The sequence below is a fragment of the Lepisma saccharinum genome, chromosome 13 (assembly GCF_977018435.1).
Source record: "Lepisma saccharinum chromosome 13, izLepSacc3.1, whole genome shotgun sequence".
NCBI classification, from domain to species: Eukaryota; Metazoa; Arthropoda; class Insecta; order Zygentoma; family Lepismatidae; genus Lepisma; species Lepisma saccharinum.
The window spans coordinates 36,469,692-36,489,102 of NC_139241.1; the positions used below are offsets into that span (position 1 = coordinate 36,469,692).

General features: G+C 40.0%; 1 protein-coding gene across 1 annotated transcript in view; it reads left to right on the top strand.

The window, feature by feature from the left end:
* The window catches only part of LOC145997236 (uncharacterized), a 130,855-nt gene that overhangs the window by 90,393 nt on the left and 21,051 nt on the right, over positions 1–19,411 (top strand). The window lies entirely within an intron of this gene.

Below are 19,411 nucleotides of genomic sequence, written 5' to 3' on the forward strand. Positions count from 1 at the left end.
CAATTAGCAAAAGATTTGCATTTGTACGATATTGCCGAATCGCATCATAATGCCTAGCGGGCTGAATGAGGATGCTGCGTAAGGAAACGCAAGACTAGTCGGAACATCAAGTAAGTCGAGGGTAGGCCACAGAGATAGTTAGGCTAACTCTGTGTTATTGAAAGTATCAATGGTTAGGCCATAGGTACGCCTTTGCTTGAATTAAGGAAATTGGTTGATTATGTAAATGCACATACGGAAACACTTTGTAAATATGTAAATAATAGCAACGTATAATAAATCTATATAATCCTACTAGAAATGTTATGATTTGCTGAAGTAACTCCAAGAACTACAGTACTATCAATTTTTAACCAAATATTTTTCACTTTCTGTACATGTGTAACGAACCAGGGACTAAAAATATAAATGTTATGTGAAACCCCCCTATCGTAATTCCGGCGAAAATATAATCTGCTCGCTTGGCACCCAGGGTGAGGTGGAAGGAGAGATTGAAAGGATAATACAAGGGAAGTAATCCCGAGGCCATGAGTGTCTCAGAAGCTATGGTTGACACGGAGGGACACGATGGATCTCAATGTTAATGTAGAACCTAACATTGTGACTTTTAAATGAAGGCTTATCGAGTTTGATCCCCGATGGATGAACGTTGCACAATGGTTCAGACCCCACTTTAAAATACAGATCCAATTATGGCGGTATCCAGGGGGAACGGGACATTACCTACTTTCTGAAATAAATATAATGGCTAAAGTTTTAATATTACTTCAAAACTTATCACTCTTCATTTCGTTCGTTCCCTCATTGACTTTCCAAATTTCTCCCCTAACAATCGAAAAGCAAGTAAATAAAATAGATGAAAATAGTCGCAATCTCGTACTACATGTTCTGCTGCTAGTGACCCGACAAAGGCCCTTAAAATCTCATGCCAGTCACGTTCCCTGTGCCGTCAAACAAATTCCGGCAATTGCACTTCCGTAATTTTTAACTTTATCTTTCTTTGCCATGGTCAAGCGAAACGAATAAACGTTGATGTAAAAATAGCCTGAAATATAAATAAATCATGCAATTCAACATTTAGATTTACTATTGTATCGTTAAAGATAATCACGTTGCACATAAATACCGTCAATATCAATATAATCTTTGTGACCCTTTGAAGATCGTTGAATATCTTAAAAGAAGCCCCACGAAGTGGTTCACCAAGAGGGTAAAGTCTGGTACCACCTTTGTTCATAGAGTGCTTACTCCAAGAAGGAAAAGTGTTAGAACTATAACAAGCGAAGTACAATAAATATGAAGAGAGTGACGGTTTTCACTATCTGAAGGGGGAGATCTCTTCACTTTCTCTTGTTGCACCCCAGCCTTCTAACTCCGCACGTGCCATTATGTAACCCCGTAACCATCTGAGGGATGTTTCTCTCATTGAAGCCAATTCTTAAAGGCAGGCTCCTTTTTATTGTGTTTTTGCCAGTTTATGTGCAACACCCATGTTGTTCCCCATCCCTCATCACGCTTTCTCTGCCGACCCTTCTCTCTTAAATGTTTTAAACTTCTTCATCAACATCACAGCCTCATCAATTTTACCATAAGGGTTGGACATTCTGGTTCGAAAGATCGGTAATTTATGACAGCTTTCCCCATCTTTGGTGAGTTTTCGAAAATTACTTGATTGACGCCTAACGCATTTCGTTTCAGAGTCGCTACCCTTTTTTCCCCCGTAGTTTCACGCTTTGCACTGAAAACAATATAAGGCTGAAAGGTCTGTCTTCAGTGTCCCTACACTGACCAATAGCATGACTCTAAACTGCCCTAGATTTTCTAAAGTTCTTGCCTGAATTTATTGAAACTGATCAGTATTTGCTCACAGATTGGAGTGTTCAGAGGACTGAAGAATCATACGTGCTGAAGGGTGAGTATTCTCTTGAACAACCACCACTGAAAATTTTCATGTTTTTATATACTCCAGTGCATATGTTATTTGTTCCAAATTGCTTAACGTTTATTGCTATTCTTACTTAGTTTTTTTTTTTTCAATTCGCAAGTTCAAAATATTTCCTTCTGATGTTTTTAAAGTATCGTGAAAGAGTTTTTGCAGACCAATATGAATATGCAAATGGAAATTGTGTCTTCGGTCGTGTTTATGGTAAAATAGATGCCAAACTCTGACAACACGCAGGCCTGTAGCTTGGAGTGATCTCTTGAGGAGGCATTCACGGGTTACTGGTGAGTGGGGGTGAGCTTGTTTCAAATGTAAAACATGATACTTTTACTTTCAATAGTTAAACAGAAATGAAACATGAACGGCAACTAGAGATTTTTTCCTTGTATTCATACATATAACCAAATTCTTGTATCAGAATTGTATTACTTTTGAGAAAAGTTGTTATGGTGGTTTCAAAAGAACTTTCATTGCGAGGAGAGTAAGTGAGAAGATTTTTACTCTTCTTTCTATTTTTTAAAATGGACAACAATATAAATTTTACTGTAATATAATTAAGCCTTGTTTCCATATTTAAAAACACTAAGTTGCTGACCAAGGCAATTTATTATTAAGATAAAAACACTTAACAGGTAACGTTTCGACCCTGTATCAGGGTCTTCCTCAGACGAAGAACTTAAAAAAAAAAAAAAAAAATCTAGTTTAGTTCTTCGTCAGAGGAAAACCCTGATACAGGGTCGAAACGTTACCTGTTAAGTATTTTTATCTTAATAATAAATTGCCTTGGTCAGCAACTTAGTGTTTTTAATTTTACCGGTGATAGGAGCTAGTTTTCATAGTAATAAGTTGGAAGTTGATATGACTAATATACAAATCAACGTGGTGCTAGCGTATTTTAAACTGAATTATTAGTTAAAATTTTGAAATTGAAGGGAATGCATTGTTCTATCTCATTTGGTCCTAGTAAATGTTCTCGTTTGCGATATGAGAGATGCAAATTTATTATAGATCAATAAACTCATAAATTCTTTCTGACATGCATGTGAAGAAGTAGTATGGTAGGACATTGTGAAATACGATGAAAGGGGTCTCGGTCCATGTTAGGCTAAGCCTCCCTCGTCCCTGCCTAGCTACGGGTCTGACAACACAATATTATAAAAGAAAAATGTGTAGAAACCCCAGTAAGTGGGTGGCGAGATACATATAATTTCATTTGGAATGGTTCCATATTCCATACTGTTTTTCTACTATTTGCTACCTATACCAAAGGGTCAACACCAGTATTAATTTTACCGCTTGCTGCTATCGTGCGATTGTAATAGTCAGTTTTAACTCGGCATATGCGTGTGCTAGCAGTGCAACTATTTTACCAAAGCGCTTCATTTCAATTTGGACTTGATCTTTTTTTACGCCGATTTTCTGCCACTTTTGACTAATCGCGACGATGAAGATGAATGATCATCAGGTGAACTGCATGAAGAGTCAGTAGCTTACGACTTTTGAGGCGAGTTTTTTGTCACAAATAGGAGTCCCCAAACACCGAGTTTCCACTTTCTAAGCAGGGGTGAGTTTTCTCACACTAGTCTAGGCTTTGTAATTATTCCTCTAGCAAATGTATGTGATGAATATGCTTACCCTGGCTAAGGGAGTGTATTTACACCATTTCATCTGCAAACAGTGCAAATGCACCCCCTAAGCTCGGGTGAGTATAACCACCCCTCATTTCGCGGGCGGATAAATGCGCTTCCCAAGTTCAGGAAGGAAAACTCACCTTTGTTTAGAACGAGGGAACTTGTCTTTTGTGGACGTCTATTTGTTACAAATCACAGTCACCCCTGTAAGGTGGATTTCCAGTGTCTTTTTATCAGTGTACTCAAAGCGCTCGGCTACCGGGACGTACTTAATTTCAATTGAATATCTGATACTACATATAATGTAATAATAATAATCATAATAATAATAATAATAATTAGAAATTCAATTGAACGTGTGTCGTGATTGCAGGGGTTTGGTGAAGGGTGTGGTCAGTGAAAAAAGCTTGAGAACTACTTCATGAATATATCCAAAAGCTTCGGAATCAGAATCATGTGTACATTCTGTGTCGTAATAATACAACTGGGATGGTGTTTTAAATAATACCATGAACTTTGGGGAAAAAAGACCCCTTGCCCTATCCTAAATACGTCCTTTGCAATGAAACCATTACTTTTATCTATTATTATTATTATAAACTTGGTGCATTTCTCTACTCGAAACAGCCGGCCCCTGTGGCAGAATGGTTAGCACATCGCGCTACGACGCCAGGGGTCCCGGGTTCGAATCCCAGCCTGGGCATGAATGTTCGCGTGTGTCCTTTGTGAGTGTCCATTCATCAATTTCATCATATCATCACTGATCCTCATCTTCGCAAATTAGCCAAAAGTGGCACTAAAGGTGAAGTAAAATAAAGCAAATCAATCAATCAATCCACTCGAAACACCTGATGAGCTAATATCTGGCATAGTTGTATTTTGTCAGATGTCAATGAAGGACAATTTTATTCATGAAATTTATGTTCTTTTATCTTTAACTTTATCGGATTTCGGTAATTTGATAAACCCTCTCATGTAACAATTTCATCATTCATCATCATCGTCGCGATTAAACAAAAAAGTAGAATGGCTACGTAAAATAAGAAAAATAAATAAAAATAAATATATTTTCCTCTGGCATGCACTACAATATATTTTCTGATGATTGTAAAGTCTCATACACATAAGTACCAAATAAAATATTCATACAGTGCAAATGAATGGAATACAAGTAGAAAGGAAGATTTCTACTTTCGCTAATATTTCTAAGGAAGTCCCCATGTAATATTCTTGGAAAAGTCATACATATGTAGAAAGTAGGGTTGGCCAAATCCGGATTTTTTTTTTAAAATCTGGATAGTAAAAACGGAGAATCCAAATTCTGGGTTTCGGAGGGAATCCGGATTTTGAATGGAATCCAGATTTCAAATTCGATCCATCCTGGCTCATGCTTATTTTAAATGTTTAAATAGTACGTAACTAAGTCTACTGAATATGTTTGCAGCTAATCCCAAACTGAGAAAGAGGAATAGTTGGCTAACTGAAAAGCAACGTGATCAGTGTTGTTGCAGTAGTATTGTACAACAGTTTTTTTGTTTCCGCCAAACATGCCCACATTGCTCAATGACTCCTTATCTGTCGTAGCAGTTGCACAAGGGCGATATTTTGATAGATTGCGAAAGTAACCGATGTCGTCCATCACCTGTTGTAAAGCCTCTTGGCTATCATTCCTATCTCTCCTATCGGATCACACTTTAAACTGTAGGTCTAGTCCCGATTGGCCTTACTGTGCATAAAGTGGACTTAAACCACCATATCAATCAATCTATCTTTCCTGTGTGAATCTTGATATGGCCTCCCTACTTCTCTCATTTATGTGTCCCTTCCCTGATGCCCTTCAATTGCTCAATTGAGGATGAATTGTGATAAGATGAAGCAGACCAAAGGACAATCACAAACTCATATGGGCAGATCACACAACCACAAAAAAGCTCCATGTAGGATTGTACTGGCTGTGAGTTCAGACGCCATAGTCTCGTTAGTCTGCTAAATGCAGTCCAGGGTGCACTACGTGGAAGACATTCTCACATTGGATTGGTAGATTAGAGTATATTGTTAAATTCATGAGACAATTATTGAAAATATGGGTCGAAATCAGTTTCCCTCCAATCTTCTCACTTTGATATCCGGATTCCCTTCGAAATCCGAATTCCCTCCGAAAACCAGATATTATATTTTCCGAATCCGGATTTCAAATTTTCCGGAATCTGGATTTTTTGGCCATCCTTAGAGAAAGGTTCCTGGTTGCAAGTACGATTAAAAGAGATATACAATTTATTACATAAGATGAATTATATTAAGTTAGATTATAATTAGAAACAGTATCACGTTATACATTCTGAGAAGGTTCAGTGAAACTACCTGGACAACTTTTTTTCTTGGATCAGAAATTCCATTTCTGGCATTGTTTCTAAAATGGAACCCAGACCCTCAGGAGTCTTTTTAAGTTATAAGTTTGCTAACCGCAACACGGTTTACTTCAAAGAAGGAAACACGTGGCTTTCATTTAGAACCAGGGTGGCGACAGACCTGGAAAACCTGGAAAACCGGGAAAAGTCAGGGAATTTGAGGTGTCAAAAAAAGTCAGGGAAATGTCAGGGAATTTCTTCTTCATTGACTTTTTTATTTATTTAAAGATATCGTTATGGAACTCTGCACTTGAACAGGAAATCTCGTTCGTAAGTTTCGGTCTCAACTTTTAGGCCCCTTTTATGCGCAACACAACCACGGCGCCAGAAACCAGTGATGGCAGGAGGAGAGAGAGAGAGAGAAATTTCTCTCGCCCGAGCTTCTCGGCGGGAATTTTAAATTCGAACACTCTTTGGAGGAAAATTGTTATAACTCGGGCACTATGGGATCAATCTACTTCGGGTAAGTTTTGTTTTTCAGCTAAAACATCATACCATGCAACCGTGTACAATTCAGAACGCCGAACCGAGAAAGGGAGGTTTGGGGGGCACGACCCCCGAATTTCAATGGGAAAAAAAAATTGGAGTTTGCCCCCCTCTTCTCCCACTATTTTGAGGAGAAGGCGCGAACTTTAGTATTCTTTTCCAAGAATGGACATTTCACAAGAGAATGAAACTTGTTTCATGTTCTTGGGTGCCATACAAGTTGAATAATAAGCCAAAATGTGTTTTTTTTTTTTTTTTTTTTTTTTTTACGAAAAATAGGTAATTTGCATTTTTGGAGGAAAATTGTTATAACTCTGGCACTATGGGAGAAATCTACTTCGGATAAGTTTTGTTTTGCAGCTAAAACATCAGAGCATGTAACCGTGTACAATAAAGAACGCCGGACCGAGGAATGGGGGGGCACGACCCCAGAATTTCAATGAGAATAAAACATAAAAATCTGGAATTTTGCCCCTCTTCGCCTGCTATTTTGGGGAGAAATTGCAAACCTTAGTATTCTTTTCAAAGAATGGACGTTTTCAAAGAGAATGAAACATGTTTTATGTTCTTGGGTGCCATACAAGTTGAATAATAAGCCAAAATGTGAAACTGTTTTTTACGAAAAAAGGTAATTTGCATATTGCTCAGAAAATAGTTATAAAACTGGTACAATGGGAGCAATCTACTTCGGATAAGTTTTGTTTTGCAGCTAAAATATCATACCATGCAACCGTGTACAATTCAGAACGCCGAACCGAGGAAGGGGGGTTTGGGGGGCGAAACCCCCAAATTTCAATTAAAAAACAAATAAAATCGGGAGTTTGCCTCCTCTTCTCCCGCTATTTGGGACGAAGGCGCGAAATTTAGTATTCTTTTCAAAGAATGGACATTTCTCAAGAGAATGAAACATGCGTCATGTTCTTGGGTGCCATACAAGTTGAATAATAAGCCAAAATTTGATTTTTGTATTTTTTTTTTTACGAAAAATAGGTAATTTGCATTTTTGGAGGGAAATTGTTATAACTCAGGCACTATGGAAGCAATCTACTTCGGATAAGTTTTGTTTTGCAGCTAGAACACCATAGCATGCAACCATGTACAACTCAGGACGCCGAACCGAGGAAGGGGGTTTGGGGGCGCAACCACCGAATTTCAATGAAAAAACAAACATAAAAATCTGGAGTTTGCCCCCCTCTTCTCCCGCTATTTTGGGGAGAAGGGGCAAACCTTAGCATTCTCTTCAAAGAATGGACGTTTCCAAAGAGATTGAAACATGTTTCATGTTCCTGGGTGCCATACAAGTTGAATAATGAGCCAAAATGTGAAACTCTGTTCGGAAATGTGGCATGGATATGTTGCGGAGAGGGGAGAGGTTGGTCATCAATATGAATTTCCCAGGCTTGCGCCAGACCTGTGTCAGATCCAAAAAGCACATTCATTTCGTAATCAGCACCATGATACCATATGGTATCATCGGGCCAGTACGACCTTACTCTGATGATACCATATGGTATCATCGGGGGAGTAAATGTTAAGCCTCTAAATATTATGTGGAAAATGCATTGAATTATAATTTTCTCTTGTCCGTATGGGAGTAGTAAGGGGACTTGTCAACAGATGGAGGGGATAAGAGCGGGTGGCGCCGTCCGATACCTGTCGGACGTCGTAGTAATGCATTTTGTTGGGCAAACTGAAAAAACATGGAAACAAATAGGTTCGATTGATACATACGATTTTTGTCGAATATTGCCACCCGACAAATTATCTCACTACAACATGAGACAGAAATTGCATGGACTGCAACATCCAACAAAAATCGCATGCTTAAACAAGAAGAGCTTTAGACTGCAAATATGCTGCTGATTTTATTACTCTTCTGGCTCACTTCATCTTATTTAATGTAGCAGTGCTTACTAAGGTTTTCTTTCATCATCCTGACGTATTACTGGTTTCGCACAAGTTAACATACGTTTACAATGACATTGCACTATTATTAGATATGAAGAAGAATCTAACCAAACGGGATATATGTATATTGAATACTATCATGAAAAAGTGAAACATAAATCTGCATTGATGAACGTTATAAAAATTGGAAAGTGCATGCTCCCAACCTCAAATTTACTGCAACAGTAGTATTGCAGTGAAATTAACGCCACTCTCTGTCCTGTCTGTTTAAACTCGTGAGAGATGGTCATTAATCTGTCACTGAGTAAGGTTACGAGGGTCACTATTTATATTTTGAGCCTAACAATGAAAAAACAGGAATTTGGCATTGAAAACTGCTTTGTTGTTTTCGAAGTATTCTCCTTTATGGTCAATACACTTTTGCATTCCTTCGAACCATTTGTCAAAGCAGTTTTTCCAATCTTCTTGAGACACCTCCATAATATGGTTTTTGAACGAATCAACGGCGTCTTCCGCCGACTAAAATCGTTGTCCACGCAATTTATTCTTGACATTCGGGAACAAGAAGAAGTCATTGGGTGCCAAATCAGGAGTGTACGGCGGATGACCCATCAATTCGATTTTTTGACTGTTCATAAAGTCGGTTGTTAGACGAGATGTGTGACAGCTGGCATTGTCTTGATGAAGAATGATCTGACGGCGTTTGTTTGCTTTCCGTATTTGACCGAAGACCTCTGGCAAACAAATTGTTGTGTACCATTCAGAGTTGACCGTTCTACGTTCCTCTAAAGGCACAGTTGCCACATGACCAGTTTTCCCTAAAAAAAAAAAAAAAAAAAAAAAAAAACACAGGCGACCATTTGTTTCAATGTGCTTCGAGCGCGAACAACTTTTGTTGGATTGGGTTCATCTTGAAACACCCATACTGTCGACTGCTGTCTACGTTCCGACTCATATGCATTTATCCATGATTCGTCACCTGTTACAATCTTATATACGTCTTTTGAAGCACCACTATTGTATTTATTGAGCATTTGTTTGCACCAATTGACGCGAGCGTCTTTTTGAGTTTTTGTCAAATTGTGTGGGATCCAACGAGAACATACCTTTCTCACAGCTAAATGATCATGTAATATTTTATATATGCTGGTGGAACTAATGCCTATGGTTGCCTCAATCTCAAAGTATGTCACATGACGATCTTGCAGTATTAGGTTTTGCACAGCATCAATGTTTTCTTGAACAACAACTGATTTTGGACGACCTTCGCGAATCTCGTCGGTGAGCGAATGGCGGCCACGATTAAATTCGTTATACCAGCGTTTCACAGTGGCAAAGGATGGGGCTTCATCGCCAAATGTGGAAGTAAGTTGATCGATGCACTCTTGTCTTGATAATCCACGTCGAAAATCGTAAAAAATCATCGCACGAAAATGTTCACGAGTTAATTCCATTTTATTGATGTCGCGCAATCTCCAAGGCAACATAAACAACACAAATGAAGCTATTGACAAAACATTTGAAGTACGTTATGGTCAATAATGCCACACGATTCGGTGCAAACGTCAAATCGCACCTAACTTCAATCAGTGTTGCCAAGGCTCAAAATATAAATAGTGACCCTCGTAATGTCCAATATTATGAAATAAAATACTAATAATAAATACGTAAATATTTTAATATCATATTTACTCGAATCATTCAATCATAAAAGCAAATCACTTTCTTCAAGAATTTACTTTTCTCTGCCACCCTGCAAAATTATCACTTTCCATCTACTGATTTATACGAGGGGTGGCCAGAAAGTAATTTCCAATTAGTAGGGACATTGATTTTTTGCAAACGCGAAAACCGTGAAAAATGGTAATTGCTGCGAAGCTATGTTTAGGAATGTGCAGTGATGTCTGGACACATTTTTCGCCCATTCGAAATATCGAAATAATGCGAATTTGGCATAAAATGCGAATTGTTGGCGTTTTTAGCGATTTTCTTTAAAGAAATGTTCTAAAACAACGAAAAATTCCATGAAATCCAACATTCTTGCCTTTTCTACACCCTGTTTGTGTACATAGAACATGCAAGTTTTTCAACATTTTACTCAATAGAACATGAAAGTTTTCCAACATTTTACTCAAGAGTAAACTATAGAGTTATACGTACATGGAATAATTCCAACAGCCACATTAACTTCTATCAAAACCATTTGCATCACAGAGCAAAGTGACAGGCTTCTAACAGGAGATCGAGTGCGTATCTACCGTCACACGGGAGCCACATCTTTGTATTTGTCGCACGGGATATGTTTTGAATTTCCAAGCTAAGTGCGCACCATCGGCATTTGTCGAGCGAGTAATAATGGAGCTCAGTCGTTAGGCGTCTGACTACTATGCGAGAGACCCGGTGTCGATCCCCTGCAGGGGAGAACCGGAATGTTTTCCACCTATTCAAACTGCTCTGGCGCCCACCCAGCATCATATGAAGCTGGTACATTGAGGAAACTTTGAGGGATAAAGGTAGCCAGGAGCGTGGTGCTGATCACATCACCCCCACCTTCAGCCTTGACCAAGAAAGTGTGGTGCCCTAAATCCACACCCCTATACACATTCATGGAAAAGTGCAGGGGAGCACTTTACTTTTACTTCCTCAAAAATCTGTTCCAACATAACAAACTGTCACGAAAATACGTAGACCATGTGACCTACAATTTAAAATAATAGTTTAAAAGCACAATGGCGTATTAAGTTTTGGTATATTTGTCAGATAAATGTTCTAAAACAAAAACGCGAATTTTGGGAAACTTAACACTAACAAGTCAAAATAAGATAATGCGAATTTTTGGTGTCATAATATATTGGTATCTGTCACGTGAGATTGATTGATTTTACTTTTTGAGTGCGTCGCCACTTATGGTCACTATGCACCCTTCAGTATATACGGGGAAAATTCCATTTTCTAAAATCCTTACCTTAAAATTAAAAAAGGGGTATGGAAAATAACTTTTCCAAAATAACTTTCAAGATATCAAACTCTCACGAAGAGGCGTAAGCCATGTGACTTACAATTTGAAACAGTAGTTAAAAACACCATGAAGGTATAATTTCAGATATTTGCCAGAAAATGCTCGAAAATGAAAATGTGAATTTTGGGAAAAATAACACCGTATAGTAAAAAATAAAAAAATAAGAAAATAAACCAATTTGAAAAAAAAATAAAATATCAAGGTCCCTATCGATTAGGCATAAATGAAACAAGAATATCAGTTGTAATTTATTGCATTATTAACAGTGAGTTCTAACCTAATTTTCGGCATAATCACCATCGTTGTTCTGGCATTTGTCGTAGCATGGCACTAAATTTTGTATGCCCATGGCATATGTGTCTGACAGCAAAGACTGGAACTATCTCTACCGCAGTGTAGCTGTCAAAATCTTGTCATGCCAGAAACCTCTTTAGTTAAACAAGGAAATGAAAGTCTTTACATGCAAGGCCAGGGCTGTACAGGGAGTGGTCCAAGATCTCTCACCTGAAGTAATGCAAAATGCCCGTGTGTACTCAGATGTATCTGGTTGTGCACATTCGATTGGCCTTCCGTGAATTTTCTGCACCATCGTCTGACCATACTATCACTCACGACGTGCGATCTGCACACCTCACACGATTGCTGGTGGCTCTGTGCCAAATCTGATTACTGCACGTAGGCTACATCGCAGTCGGTGGGAGACTGTATGAGAGCTGCAATCTTTAACCTAGAACTGTCCTAAAACGGCTGCATTGCAACTGTACCAGATTACAGCTACATGCCACTTCTTCCTGCCTGCATGTGTGTGTGTCGCTCTCCGACCACTAGTGCTGCGTATAGGCACCATTGGAGTTTTTTTTCAGGATGCCCCTCGTATATGAACTTTCAGAAGCTTTTATTATTAGAGTGTTCCTGTTTTAATGTGTGGTTAGCTAAATCAGGTACCTATACAATGCATTTCTATAAATTCCTTGCGTTAAATTTCTAATACCTACATACCCTTTTCGTCAGCATTAATGGTATAACTGCATGTTGCCAGTTTCACAGTACTTCACTTGGATATACTGTACTGAAGCAGAAATCCCATCGATAATGTAAGGAAATATGACACTTTATCTTGTTCGATTCAGTTGTTTCACTTATATGCAAGAGTTACGTTTTTTGCTTTACAGAGAAGAGAGAAGTAGCTTTATGCATTGAAAAATGAGTCTGCACTCGTGGTTCTTGCAAGCAGAGGGTTCCAAACCTCAGTGGAAATATCAACATATAATACCGAGAATGTATAAGGAGACTGATACATTACAAATTGTATTTCTTAATCAATCACTCTTATCTCATTTAGTCCTTTAAAAATAATCAAGTATTTTATTTTAAACTTACTGCATATGACAAAATTCCGTAATCCTTCCCTAGCTTGTGAATTGTAATAATTTTCCAAATTCACTATTTTGCTTTTTGAGTTCAAATCATAGAGAATAGAGAAATTAAGTCAATTTCATAGAAGATAATATAGGTACTTAACAAAACCATACGTGGATCTGTACGAGTTTATTATTTCCTTTTGCAAAAACATCGATTTAGTTTAGTTTGTAATTATCAGGGAAAAATGTAAATTTTGTCCTGGAAAACCTGGAAAAGTCAGGGAATTTCATTTCTGCTTGTTTGTAGCCACCCTGAGAACAGTTCCCTTCGCGATAGCCACATCCTTCCTTATCCGACCCTCTCCCTCCCCCCTGTGGTGCACCAGCTGCGGCAACATACATACACTCAGGTCCTCATTTCATTTGTTGCAGAATCTACAGTTCGAGGACATCAATGTCCTCGCATCGTTGATAGAATTATGTGCGATGCGAGGACCTGTGCACACAAAACACAGGTGTACATTTGGTTATACAGATGACCTACAGTTAGAGGACCGTCCTCGTAATGTCTGTTGCATGCCTGTAAGGAGAAAAGTTGTCATACCTTCGTTATTATTTAGCCATTGAGTATGCCGATGCGAGTGGTGTTTCATCTCAATAAAACGTCTTTCTTGAGTGCTACTAATTGCAGTTGAGCCATGTCCTCGTATTGTATGTGGTCTGCTCATGTCCTCGCATGGTAGGGTAGACAAATCTGTGTGTGTGTGGGGGGGGGGGGGTGTTTTTGTGTGTTTGTTTATACACACTGTAATTTCTAGCGTACTGTGTTACTGACGAGCATTATTGTCAGGTAGACCATCTATCGATATTAAATAAAAGAGAAAGAGATAGAGCTACCTATTAGTGTTTGAATTGAAGAAAATGAAGAACAGGGTGGGAAAGGCTGACAGGTTATTAGGGGAGCTTTATAAACCAAATCCATTTTCTAAAGTTTAACCGTAATGAATTTAAATTAAATTATGTGTGTGAGGGGAGGGATGTCATTAAGTTATTATAAAACATAACATTTAGAAATATCATACAAATACTACAAGTTTTTTCAATATATTCTAAGATATCTTTTGAAGTGTTAATTGACTGCTATTGGCACTGTCCCTTACTACACATTCCATACTACTTTTGATGATACAGATATTTTTATAATGCAAGCAAAATGCATAGTATTCAATAATAGTGCAGATGTGGAAGGAATGTGAATGATGATGTCAAAGTCACAGATGTTTGTGTAAATGGGAGGCCACACCAGTGGCACCTCAATTAGTACTCCAGCAGTTTGTTTCTTTATACAGCATCTTTGGAGAAGATACAATTCAAGTTACAAGTGCATCAATACATATATGCTGTATATAACACAACTTATTACTAACTTCATTGACCCTGTACAGATATAGAAGCTTCCCTGTGAAAGAACTTTAGAAAGTCTAGAAAATCTTCTAAATACTTGCATCTCCTTAGTTTCTGCAAATAAACAAGATGAACGAGTGTAACAGTGCTGTTGATGTTCTGTGTATTTATCCTTCACTTCTTCTTTCTTCTTCTATTGCACTACAGCCCTTGGTAGGCTCTGGCATCCCAAACAATCTTCGTCCACCTCATTCTGTCTTGAGCTTTATTCTTCCAATTAAGTACATTCGTCCTTTTTAAATCATTCTCAACCACATCCAACATCTTCCCATCGGTCTTCCTTTTGGTCTTGTTCCCCATAGTTTCTGGTTTAATACCAAGCGTAGTAACCTGTCCTCCATTCTCATCAGATGTCCTGCTCATCTTAAACGTGATTTGATGTATCTCCCCACATGTTTATGTTGGAACAGCTCTTCAAGCTCCATGTTATACCTACTTCTATAGGATCCATCTTCATTCTTAATGGTGCCAAAAATCTTTCGTAAGATTTCTCTTTCAAAGCACATTACCTTGCTTTCTGTTTGGATGCAAGTTTCTAGGATTCACCATAAGCTATCACCGGTCTGACGAGTGTCCTATATAGTCTTAATTTTGTCTTCTTGGAGAGGCTTTTGGACTTGAACAATTCTACATGTGCATAATATTGTCTGTTTTCAGCCTGGATCCTGTGGTTCACTCGCTCTTCTTCTATATTGCTATGTAGAAGGGCTTCAAGGTAGGTAAAATTGGAAACGCCTTCAGAACAGTATGTGTCTACGTTCAGAAGCATGGTATTTCATCTGGTTAGCGACTTGGACATTTTAATATATATATAATATATATAATATATATAATATATATATAATATATATAATATTATATAATATAATTATGTGACTAGAGGAAAGAGTAAGCATGACCTGCAGTGTTGCCAGATCCCGAAGAAAAAAAAATAAAAAAATAATTATGCAACGTCTCTCTACTCCTGAAGATGTGATATACCATCACGAAAATTTGAATTTTTTCTTTGTCCGGTGAGTGTTTCCTCTCTCCTCTTTCACTTTTTATTTAGCCCTTGTGGCTCTCCTTCCTTTTATCCAATTTTTCCAACTTTGGAATGAATCCTTTTGAGTACAACTCACTTCAACTGAACCGCCTTACAACCCTCATTGTTTCTCATGCCAAGGCCATGTCCCATGCACGCTTCCTGCATTCATGCTTGATATTAGGCCTAACACCTAAAAGCCTCACACCCAAACTGCCTTTTTCTGCTATGCACCCAAGTATTAAACCCATGATTTTCCCACTTGCGAGATACTTTGCTATTGAGCTAACCCACACCATGTACCAATCCCAGCTTAATCACACCCAGGAACTGTCCTTATCCATCCAATCCCTCACAAAAATCCTTTTGTTGACCCCAGGTGAATGCTACCAAAAAATTGAATCTTTCTGGCATGCAGCCCATTCTATCTCAAACGACCTTAGCAACAAACACCTACACAAACTGTCCAACCTCTGCCGCCAGGCTTTTCAGGCTGGCTGCACTCTCCCCCTTCCACTCCCACCACAATTCACTCCCAAATCCACATGCCCTCTACTGCCTGACCCTCCCTTGCCACTACCCCCTCCTCCAGCACCACTAATAGAACCGCACAAACACCAAAGCTGCACCCACAATTCTCGCACCTTGTTAAACAACCAGTCCACGGACAAACCCACCCACCCCCACCAGACCCATGATCACCAACGACCCTAACCTACCCCAACACAACCAAAGTGAACTAAATTTGTCCAACCACAATCTCACCTCTACCTAAATTGATATTCTATCCAAAGGCCTCACCTTCTCCCCCACAACTCCCCACAACCAATTCCGTCTCCTCTTCGATATCCACACCTTTGCCAGACACCTCAGATGGCAACACTTCTGGGCAAAAAACCCTTCCCCCAGACCACAACCAATGAAACCCACTCAAGCCTCCTCCAATTTTGCCCACCCTCCTCCCAAGACCCACCAACCACCCCCTGGAAAGATACATCACTGCCATAATCTCCACTATCACTGACAGCTCATTTCTTGACAACCTCCACAACAAACCCAACTTGAATCCCTCTCAAGATAAAGCCCTTCAAGATCTACGCCAGAACCACTACATCAAAATCCTCCCAGCTGACAAGGGATCCACCACGGTGGTCTTGAACTCTCAAGATTACCTGGCGGAAGCCACTCGCCAGCTGGCCGACTCCTCCAGCTACAAAACCACCACGGTCGACCTTTCAGCCACACACCTCAAGAGAATCCAGGACTTTATCCACACCTGAGGTCCCCCGGAGGGCCTGACAGCCTCCACCATATCCATGCTCATCCCAGACAACCCCCGCACTCCCACTTTTTACCTGCTGCCCAAGATCCATAAACCTGGCAACCCTGGCAGACCCATCGTGTCCAGTTACAATTCACCTTCTGAAAGAATCTCAGCCTTTGTCGACTCCCACCTCCAGCCTCTTGTTAAAGCTCTGCCCTCCTACCTCCGGGACACCAGCCACTTCCTTCAGAAAATTAACACTCTCCCACCATTACCTGCCAACACTATCCTTGCCACCATCGATGTTACTTCTCTCTATACCAACATACCTCACTCCCATGGCCTCTGCTCCATAGAATCCTTCCTCAACAACAGACCAAAACCCCACAACCCCAGCACTAATTTCCTGACCCATCTAGCTCACCTTGTCCTCACGTGCAACAACTTCACCTTCGAGGACAAGCACTATCTCCAAATCCGGGGCACAGCCATGGGTACCAGCATGGCCCCATCCTATGCCAACCTGTTCATGGGCAAATTTGAAAAAGAGTTCCTGGAGACCCAATCTCTCAAACCTCTCCTCTGGCTACGTTTCATCGATGACATCTTCATGCTTTGGACGCATGGAGAACCTTCCCTGACCATCTTCCTAGACAAACTTAACCACTTCAGCTCCATCAATTTCACCTGGACTCACTCCACCAACCAAATCACCTTCCTGGATGTTGATGTGCACATGAAGGAAGGACATTTGGAAACCTCCATCCACATCAAACCTACCAACCATATGCAATACCTACACTTCTCCAGCTCCCATCCGTTCCACACCAAGAAAGCCATCCCATTCTCCCTGGCCCTCAGAGGTCAACGCCTCAACACCTCAGCCACCTCCCGACAGAACTATAACCTCCGCTTACACCAAGCCTTGACCAACCGTGGATATCCTTCCACCCTGGTCACCAAACAAATATCCCGAGCTGCTTCATACACTCCCACCAAGAAACCTGCCACCAATCCCCCTGCACTTGTCACCCAATATCATCCCCACCTCAACAAAATCAGACACACTCTACGTTCCCTCCTTCCCATCCTGCACAGTGATCCTGACACCAGAAATATCTTCCCTGACAAGCCCAGAGTTGTCTTCAAACGCCCTCCCAATCTCCAAAACATCCTGGTCCACCACAATCCACCTACCCACAATCAACTCGCACCTGCCCACAAATGCAACCGCCCAAGGTGCAAAACCTGCCCCATATTTGTCACTTCCCACACCCTTCAGATCCACACTGCCACCGGCAAATTCACCTTCTACCCCAAAGGAACCTGCAACAGCTCTAACCTAATTTATATCCTCACGTGCAACATCTGTGGGAGCTTCTACCTGGGGGAAACATCCACAGCCCTGAACCTCCGCATCAACAACCACCGCTCCTCTACCCAAAACCTGGACTTTGCTGTTGCCATTCACACCAATCACCACAATATTCCTTTTAATGACTGCTTCCAGGTAGCGATCGTCCACTCCTTGCCCCAATCCACCAACACCTCAATATGTAGAATATGGGAGAGGGCCTACATATCGACCATGAATGCAACCACACCTCCAGGCCTGAACAAGGCCACCCAGTAACGCCCTTCATCCCCTATCCTCACCCTCACCACCACCTTTTCCCAACCCCCCCCCCACCACTCACAGTTTTCGACAAGCCAGGCGAAAGAACCATTTTTTTTATGTGGTACTGTCAACACTTCTTTTTTTTCTTTGGGACCTGGCAACACTGCAGGTCATGCTTACTCTTCCCTCTAGTCACTTAATTATACAACATCTCTCTACTCCTGAAGACGTGATATACCATCACGAAAATTTGAATTTTTTCTTTGTGCGGTGAGTGTTTCCTCTCTCCTCTTTCACTTTTTATATATATATATATATATACACACTAACGATGAAGGAGACAGTAAACACTTACCACACGAAGAGAAATTATTCTATATTTCGCGATCTATGTCACATTTTCAAGTTGAAGGAGAAAGATCGGCGTTACTAGGAGAAGAGTTTGGTTTGGTTTGAGTTGCTGTTTTAAGTCCACTTTATGCACAGTAAGGCTAATCGGGACTGGACCTACAGTTTAAAGTGGGATCCGAACCACTTGTGCCTCCACCGGGTATCGGACCCGGGACCCCTTGATTACAAGGCAAAGACTCTACCACTGCACCATGGCGGAGGCCCACTTGGAGAAGAGACACAGAATACTTCTGGCACCTTTTCTGATCCCATTCCTATATATATATATATATATATATATATATATATATATATATATATTGTTTTGGTTTCATTAATTACACTGGTCTACAAAAAAAATATTTGTGAATGTTACAAGAACAAAACAAGCTGTTTCTAGAAGTTGCTGAGCCCCTGAATGCAGATCTGATTTCAGAATTTCTCCATAGGGCTCAGATTTCCTGTAAATTTTTTTTTGTATTTTCCTACCTCAGCCTATGTTCTATATGTATTGGTCGAAAGGACTCGCTTTCACAAAAGTGCTACAAACATAAAAGGTAATAAATCTGTGTCAGTATACAAAGGAATGAAGTAAATGAGTAACATGAAAGTGTATAAACATACCTAAAAATGTCTCCTTCCCAATTTCCTACGAAACTTTGCCTCAGGAACATCTCTTCGTAAGGTCCAGCAGTAGTAGGACAGCATTGCTGCACTCCATTTGCCTTGATACCGCTTTTCCATTAGAGTAATGTCTTGGTGAAACCGTTCTACGTGTTCGTCACTAACGGCACCAAGGTTAGTTGGGAAGAAGTCCAGGTGATCATTCAAGAAATGTAATTTTAGAGACATGTTGCATCCCATACATTGGTATGATCTAATTAGTCCATGTACAA